Raw genomic sequence first — 9209 nt, forward strand, 5'->3', positions numbered from 1 at the left:
GTGAAGTCTTTTTTTCTGTTTTCCTATCTATGAAATAACAATGAAGATAACTCTTCACACACAAATCTCCATGCCTTAAGAGTTGTAAATGCCTAATGTATAGTGAATAAGGCCTTGCTGCGCAGGAACAAAGAAATACATAATTCAAGTCCCTGCTGAAATACAGTAATTGCATTAAGGGAACTTTGGCCAGGATTTATGTAGCCTCTTTAAACTAGCATGCTAGGGAAAACTCCCCTGTTCTCCCTGTATATTGAACCTGGATGCATTTTCTTTACTCTGAAATTTCAGCAAGAGTGTATTATTGTTGCTAATGGTAACCTAATTTACAGTCTTATATCTTCAGTGCACACAGTGCCAGAGAAAAGCTCTGAGCGGGAATGGCTGAACTAAAAGATGAGCATCATCAGACACCTCAGCAATCCTTACTGTATCATGTATCTTCAGAGTCTATGCTCTGCTTGTGTTTAAGATGTGATGGTCATATAACAGAGATGCTTGAAGACAGGGTAGAAGCAGATTTATGAGCTGGAGAAACCTAAATTTACTGGTAGTATAAAAATGATTTTTTTTCAGAATTGTTTGGGTGTTTCTAGGCCAACCAGCTGTTACATTGTTATATCTGTTCCAGTAAAGGAAGAAAGTATTCTCCAGTCTTGTCAGAAAAATATTGCCTACACAATTGCTAGCGAAGTAATGTACAAAGCAATTCACTTTACCTGAGACTTGAACTTTTGGATTTTCTTTGAGCCCTTACTTTTCTTTGCTGAATAGCAAATTGTAGTACTTGTCACATTTTCAACAGTGCCACGTGAACTGAGTCATGTAAGTCCTATGCTCTTCAATTTTAGAAAAATCAATAGCTGTGAATCAGTCAGTGTCACAGGAAGAACTTTTGTCTGGATTTGCATTTACTACTGTTCTGAAGATACAGAAATAGTTTGGTTTTATTGCAAAGAAACTGTTTCCAGCATGTTACGATCTGTGCAGACTTCTTGAAGTCAGTTGCTACTCATGATGCATTGTTTATTTTGATAATTTTAGTAGGTTTTTTTCCAATTACATAAAGTTCTCTACCTGCTTGTCAGCAGTGACAAGTTGCACAGTACTGATTAATAACATTTTGGCCAATAACACTGTGATCTTAAAAGTACTTCTTAAACAGAAGGTGTTTTTTTGTCTATGTACATTGAAGCTGTATAAATTAGTACTGCATATTACTATTCAAACTAGATAGAGTAATTCTTTATGCTGGTAGTGTAAATCTATTTGCAGCATATGTAGAGAGAGGCATGGTAGGATTAGTCCAGACACCAATATAACTAATTGCAGAACAGGTTCTAGGATTGGATACTTTATATCTTCAACTGTGCTGGCTTGCATTATTGTTGACCTAGATTTAGATTAAGTATCTTATAGGCATCCTTTGTGCAGAATTTTTTTTTCATACCTTACTACAAGCATCTTTATGAACCTGAACTTTCAGATCTGCTTGCAAGTGAAAAACTTTTATTTGAGCTTTCATTATGTGCCTTGAAGGTCACAACTGTGCACAGTCTTGCTTCTGCAAAATGATTACTGGTGTTTTTGTTATTTTCTCTCCTGACCTCAGGTACACATTAAATACTGCCTGCATTTATTATTATAACACTAATGTCTGTAGACGGGTGCAGACAAGTGAACCTTTCTTGGGGTACCGCGCTCCGATGTCAGAGGTGTTCTCACCAAGGTGCACAGTCAGTGCTCCGATTTTGCCGCCTTCAGACACAGCTTAGCCTCCTTCAGTGCTTCTGCTCCAGACTCAGCTGACCTCCTCCTTTGGCTGCTCGAGAGTGAGCTGAGCTTGCATTCCGAAGCTCCCCTTTTATTGGCCCCCAATCCTGCTCATGTGCAGCTGAGGCAAACCCTAACTGGGCGGGGGCGGAGGCTTAACACAGGTGGGCTTAACACAAGCTCACGCCTCCCACCTCGTAATTAGCACCTGTGGGGCTGTGTACGCATGCTCAGACCACTCCTCTACACATTCTGCTACAAATGTCTGCTAAGCATTTGTATGGCAGCATTCCACAACATCAACTAATCAATAACTTCCTTTTTATAAATCATTGTCTTTTTACAAGTAGAGAAGCTGAATCACTGATCTTCAAATGCCAGCCTAAGTATCTTCTCCTTTATAGTATTGTTACTCTGATGTATGTTACACCTGGTGAGTGGTTCAAAAAAAAAAAAAAAAAAAAAAAAAAAAAAAAAGAGGAGAAAAATAGAAAATTAGTATTAGAGAAAATAGCTGTGACTCAGCTTCTGAGTCATCACTTGGGGGCGAGGGTGTGCAGGATCATTGGCTGATGGCTGGAGTACTCCCAGGTGATAAACAGTGATTTTCAGGGAATTGTAGGGACTACGGTAGTTCCAGTTCTTGAAAGAAACTGTGATTTTTAGAGGCAGAAGCAAAACTCTTACATCCTCCTGTTATTACACCTTGTTCATGTGTCAGAAGGACCCTGAGCTCTAGCGGGTTTTGTCTTGGGGTTTCTGGTATGTTGCATTGGATTACGAGTGTGGTTTTGCAGGTGAATCTCTGAATTATCCATGGTGAACTTCCAGGTGCCCACCCAGCCACTTACTCACTCCCACCTCACCAGGACAGAGGGAGAAACCAGAATGACAAGCATTGTGGGTTGAGTTAAACCTCCTCCCCTATGTTTCTCTCACTTTTCCCCACTCATTCCTTACTCCTGAGTGGTATTTTGCCTTAAATCTGTTTATGCAGAGGTGGTACCAGCATGGCCGAGGGGTTGTGAACTGTAATGCCACAGCTGGAACCAGCCAACCTACCCAGAGTCTGCCCAATCTCTCCAGCTGCCATCTTGGATACACATTACAGCATGCCATTTTTTGAGCCCTCACCCTAATCACGATTGAAGGATGTGGAAAAAATGCTGATTCTAAAGGAACTTGGAGTTGGGGAGAGCCAAGGAGCAGTGTAAAGATGTTAGCAAAGCTTAATCCTGGAGGATGTCCTGGGAAACAGATATTTTGCTTGCCTGGTGTCATGGTTTAGGCTGGCATCAACTCATGTTAGATGTGGATGGTGGAAAGGTGTGGTCACTTATGGTTGTTATTCAGGGCAGGTGTGACAGAGTACCATGCTTCCTTAAGAGGCAGGTCACTGGATCCTACCTCTGAAGAAATAAGGGTTTAAAGTTGTCTTTAAGGACTGTAGAATTTCCCTGAATTAAGCTCTTTCTGGGAAGGCCGAGATGGCTTCCCAGTATCTTTGAGAAGGGGAATGGCTGAAAAGCAGCTTTTTGTGGGGCTCTGGCTGCAGTTCAGATGGGAAGACCCATCTATACCTACCTATAAGAGCCTCCTTAAGCATGGTCTGAGTATATGAGCACGTGTGTAAGATCTACCCATGGCCCTTCTGTCATCGTGAGTGTTACAATCCATGAAGTGACTTCAAAAAGTGAGTTTTTCTCTATTTACTTTGCCTAATAAGCAGAGGATGTGTGGTGTGGTCATCTGTCTATGACAGCCCTTTCCCCTCTCCCCCCTCGCCCCCCATTTTTGCTTTCTATTGCTTCATTTCTAAGCAAGCAAGCAAATATTATTAAACTAACAAAGGTAGAACAACTGTGTTACTTAGTTTTATATGACTTAACCCTGGCCTCCTGATTTTCTTCTTTGCTGGGGTCAGCAGAGGTGAGGAAAAAAGCCCTGCATTTTTTCTATTTGTACCTGAGGGATTTTTTTTTTTTGGTATTTAAAATCATGATCCTCAAAAGCATCTCCTAAAACTGTCTGTGTTACTTAAGTGATGTGTAGTTCTGTGATGAACTTTTCACTTACTGCCATGCTTTGTGTTTAACCCACATATCTTCACTGGATCAGGTTTTGAACTCTCATGATACTTATAAACATTAATTTTTTCATAAATTGATTTTTTTCTTACTATACATAGACACTGAAGTATTGGGTCTGGACACTCAAATATGTTAATATTCTCCAGCTGGAAACATTTCTAATCAAAAGTTGCTCTCTGCTGAGACATGAATAATCAGGTAGTAGCCAAGACTGTCGGAGATGTCCCTGCTATACCTTACCTTTGAAATAAACTGATTTATATGTGCTTGTAATAGTATTGGTATGATGCCAGCCTTTCCAAGTAAAAGCAGGAGGAATTAGCTTAGATTTTTAATAACAAAAAATGCTGTGTAAGATCCTCCCTTGAGTACTGAAATACTGTGGTGTCACATAAGAAAAGCTGGATGCACTTGATGCCTTTGTAAATGAAATGCTTTTCAAGGACTTCTTTATATCAAAGCTCAATAGAATAGCAGCATTCTGAGAGGAGAGTGAGTGCACGTGTCCTGTTTTCAGGTGTTCAAAAGATCCATTGCATCTGTTTAATCAAAATGGCTGCTAAAAGAAAAATCTTGTTCCTAAAAGTGCATGCAAAACAGCAGATGTCCCTCCAGTCTTTCTCTATGTGGCCAGCAAAGAATTCATTCCTGTACAGTAATAACTTGTGCATGATATTATTGCCTATATTTAAGATAGTCTATGTTAAGGAATAAATAGAATACATGAAAGAATTTCTGAGGTTAACTGAATTGCTTTTTTAGGTAGAGAAATGTTTCTGGACTGTGTCTATCTTGATCTGTATATGTTGGCATGGAGTGGAGTCAATTAAAGAAGAGATGTGAGAAATAACTAGTATGAAGTGCATGCTGCAAAATATAGGCCAAAAATCTCACATCAAAGTGGCAAAATTAGTTTCCTGCATCATAAAGAGATGAATAAAGATTCACAAACTACCTAGTAGATGCTGTGAGTACTAGGTCTAATCTTGAGAATATGGTTTTCAATGTGTTGGGTGGTTTTGTTTGATTTTTTTGCACACTGATAGGGATCTGAAAACTACCTTGCTATTGGCCATAAGGATGCTGGAATAGTAAGAAATGTATGTCTGTCTTAGAGGTTACTTTTGTTGCTTAAAACTCTTACATAGGGGCATAAATTTACCCAAGACTACATCTGCCTGCATCACATGCCTGTAGGAGACAAGGAAGATGGAGTTGTTCTTACATTAGGGGAAGAAAAGAGAAGTTTTACAGTATCAAAATGCAAAATGTTTTGGATCTTAGTAATATTAAAGTTCTGCTGTTTTAAAAGGTTTTCAGGCACATACAGCTTCTGCTCCAGTAAGTGCATAATCTGAATTTTGTTTTTTAATTTTTTTTTAATTTTTTTTTAAACCTTGTGGTGCTTTGAGAGGAGCAGGAAGGGAAGAACTGGAGTTGTCTTTTTCCTTTTTTGCTTCATTTTTTAAAATTCACCCTACTATGTAATTGAAATCGCCTGAGCATACAATTTTTAACAATTAATTACAAGATAATTCCATTTAGGCATGTGATTTCCAAGGTGAGAAGAGGTAGACTGTTAAATTTCTGGAGTGGTTCTTGACAGTTCTTTAAAGTGTTTGTGAGCAGTATCTGAAAACTTTGGGGATGTAATTATTGCCTATGAAATGTCTGGTCTCCAAGAATGGTGTGTCTGAACTGAACAACAACAACAAAAAACCAAAAAAGCGACAAAATTTTGCTAGCAATAGTTCCACCTCTGAGATAAAGCAGAGGTGAGTTTATATTTTGCTGACAGACATTTTGCCTGAAGTTTTGCATAGTGGAAGATCTTGCAGATAGTTGCCTTTCCAAGAGGTTATTATTAACCTCTCTTGAAGATGCCTGTTAACTTTAGAAGGAGTATTTGTATTATTGGGAAATGAGGGGGTTATTTGCAGTGATGCTTTGATCATACATAGCAGCTGTCACAAGATTACAGGCAAGTGATATTAAATGATTCAAAATAAATGTGCAAATCTGCTTTGGAAATAATGAATTTATTTGTTCTGCAGTGAGGCTTTGTGGCAAGACTGCCTCGCTTACCATGAGTTTTGCCTTCAATTCTTCACTGGTTTGACTGGCTAGATTTACAAATCTTTCTAACTTCTCTGTAGCTGTATTTGTAGCTCCAGATAGAGAATATTTGCCAGGCTAAATGATGGCTAGGCATAGTAAGTCGGAAACCCTGCAGTAATTGTAAGGCACAAAATCAATTCCACAGTTGTAGGAAACACAATTTTAAAACCAGCCAAGAGATGTAGAGGAGAGAGTTGAGTTGGAGCCTCAGGCCAAAAGGTTATTTCTGTACAGGAGGAAAGAAAGCATTCTGTTTTATCATCATTGAGAATAAAAGCTCCCTGAATAGAAAATTAATTTATATTTCCAGGTAATAAAAACATAGAATAGTTTGTGGCAAGTACACTATGGAAAAGTGAGTGACTTCCAAAGAGATTCTCAGCTTCAGTCAAACAGTAGGTGCAGGAACCACTGCATTCCTCATGAACACTTTCTTTTGGCCTTAGACAATGTGCCAAGAAGATGCTGTCATACTGCTGTGTACTCAGTGTTGCCTGCAAGCAGAGATGGAGTTGATAAGATTCTGGTCTTTTCAAAACCAAGCATGTTTCTTTTTATTTGAATTGATGTGTTAAACACTTTTTTTCCTTCCTTTTTTCAATGTGGGCATTATAGTGACTTGCATGTTAAGAAACTATAAATCTGATTTTATTGTGTTTTGGTTTTGTTTTTTTTTTTAAAAAAAAGGGTATATTCAAAATTTGGGCCAGATCTTAGGAATGTCAAAGACACTTTTGTCTCTTCTTTGTCCTAGAAATGTGGGAAAGCACCATTTCCTCATCACCATCTTAAGAGTTTGCTCAGTACCTTGACTTTGTTTGAATATAAAAGTAACAGAACAAGGTCCAGTCCAGGAAGATGGTCCCCATCCTCAAAAGATATGGCTGATTCTCAAATGGGGTATAGCAAATCTTAATTCTCTACAGTGACCTTTAACTGGTCAGGGAAGAACAGCAAGAACTCTCCTGGACTGTCATGTTACCTTCTAGCAATCAGCAATTTGGGGACTTTTAGGGATCAGGCTGTATTCAGATTGTTAGTTTTAACATGCACTGTTAGGATTATTTTTCAGTTAGGTCGAATTGTGTGTTTCTTTAGGTAGGTTCATATTTGGAGCAATTATTTAAAAATCTGGCTCAAAAGAAAATAAGGGGACAAAGCAAGCAAGTGCTCAGTTGAGATTTTGGATCTGCACAGGAGAGTGTCTTGGGCTGAGCCCTGCTTGGTACAGTGTACCCGAAAGCCATGGTGAAAATACTGAAATGCCAGGATAAGGCAAGGTACAAAAGTGGACTGTGTCTGAGGCCCCTGGGTCATACTTTGTGAGAGATTTTCAAGCTCTGCTTTGGTCTTAAGAATCATGAGAGATCATGGAGGTCATTTTTGTCCTCTTCAGAGACAGAGCAGGAAGAAGTGTTCATACCCTATTCTTGAATTCTCTAAGTGTCCCTGCTCTTCTGTCCACTCATACTGAATGGCATCTCTTCTAGAGCTCATAGAATCGGATTATAGAAGTCATAATGCAAAAGATTTAAAAGTGAAGTTGTTTAAGGAGCTTACTTCATAGTAAATGTCCTCCAGACTGGTTAACTAAATACCAAATATTTAAGATCATTTAAGTTTCTGGTGTCTAAATGGTCACATTGCTCTGACTAAACCAATGCATTAAGATTCTATAATCATGCAAAACAGATTAAAAAATACACCTTCAAATCACAGTGTAGACTGGACAAACTACCCATGATAAAGTACTGTACTCTGGTAGGAGCAGCCTTAAATTACTCATAGTGTAGTGCTTGTAGTAAGATCTTTTGATGCACATTGGGATTTCATTTTGGATTTGTTTCCTGTTCTGATAATACAGTGAAATAAGCCCTATTTTTTATTTTTAATGGGGATGAAGGAATTTAGGAGAGACCTATTTGGGTGTAGTCAGTTCTAGTGATTATTAGGTCATTGACCACACAATCTAGTTAAAATCCTTGTGTTGTGTGGCAGTATCTCATAGTCCATGGGAGTGCCTTGACTAGCAAACTGAGTTGAGAGAAAAAAAAAAACCAAACAAACCAACCCAAGTGTATTTTCTGGGTTTATTTGAAAAATCAAATAGTTTTCTTCAGGCAGAGCTGTCTGTATATGGAATAAAGGGCAGACTCAAGCGTACTTGTTAGATAACTCTTACAACGGAGCAAGCGTAGAGAGTTTCATCTTCCAAATGGATTAGAGGAGGAGGACCAATTTAAGGCTGTAGGTCACAACTTAGGTGAGAAGGGGTGGTATTTGATCTTCAGTCTCACAAGGCCTAAACTCATGTCTTGTCTACAGAGGTACTGAGACTTTCTGTTTTATAACAACATCCTTATAAATCAAAGAGTGTTCATTTGATCTGGAGTTTTGAGATTTTGCAGCTCTATACTTACCAGTTCTCCTGAACCCATGTGAAGTTAATGATGAAGCTCATGTTGCATTAAAGGTGGAAACCTTTGAGATGCCCTTTATATCAAGGATGAGAAGCTCCATTTTTTTTACAAGTAGCTTTTAGGCAAATTGTTGGACTAGAGAAATAAGTATGAGAGAGAAGAAATCTTGTGCTTTTTCCAGAACTTCTGTCTGGAATAACTATGCAGATCAAGGAAATTACCTGCTTCTCTGCTCTTGCTGCCTTTCTTCCCTCTGCTAATTTGTATACTTTAACATTTCTGTCAGAGTTGGGTTATAAGTGAAGAACAGAGAAAGTGGGAGGTGTCCAATTCTTCCAAACTCTGTATCATTTTAGCAAAATAAAAAAAATAAAATTGGTTGCTGTGATAAGACTAAATCATCAATTATTCTGCCTTGTGCAGAATAATTCTGTCATGGGACTGCAGTCAGGCTGCTGTGGTAAGGCAGACACATTAGTCCAGATTGCTTGGTTTCATTTGCACAAAATGCTTGTAAAATTTATAATGGTGATAAAGTTTAGTTGCAAATGTACATTTTACATTACTCTTGGTATTTCCAGAGCTGCTCAGGTCTTAACAGTCAGTATTTGTCCCCAAGTCCCAATACACCAGTGAAACACTGTGGTGTTGCTTATGTTGGGTCACAAAACTGGCAAGTAAAATATGGAAGACTCTTGGCAAATCTTTTAAAGAACAAGCTGTCGAACTTCTATTCTCTATGTGCTTTAGTTCTTGCTCATGGGTGGGAATAGCAAGACCAAAGAGGTCAAACCCCTCAGTGATCTGG

The sequence above is a fragment of the Calypte anna genome, chromosome 3 (assembly GCF_003957555.1).
Source record: "Calypte anna isolate BGI_N300 chromosome 3, bCalAnn1_v1.p, whole genome shotgun sequence".
Classification (NCBI taxonomy): domain Eukaryota; kingdom Metazoa; phylum Chordata; class Aves; order Apodiformes; family Trochilidae; genus Calypte; species Calypte anna.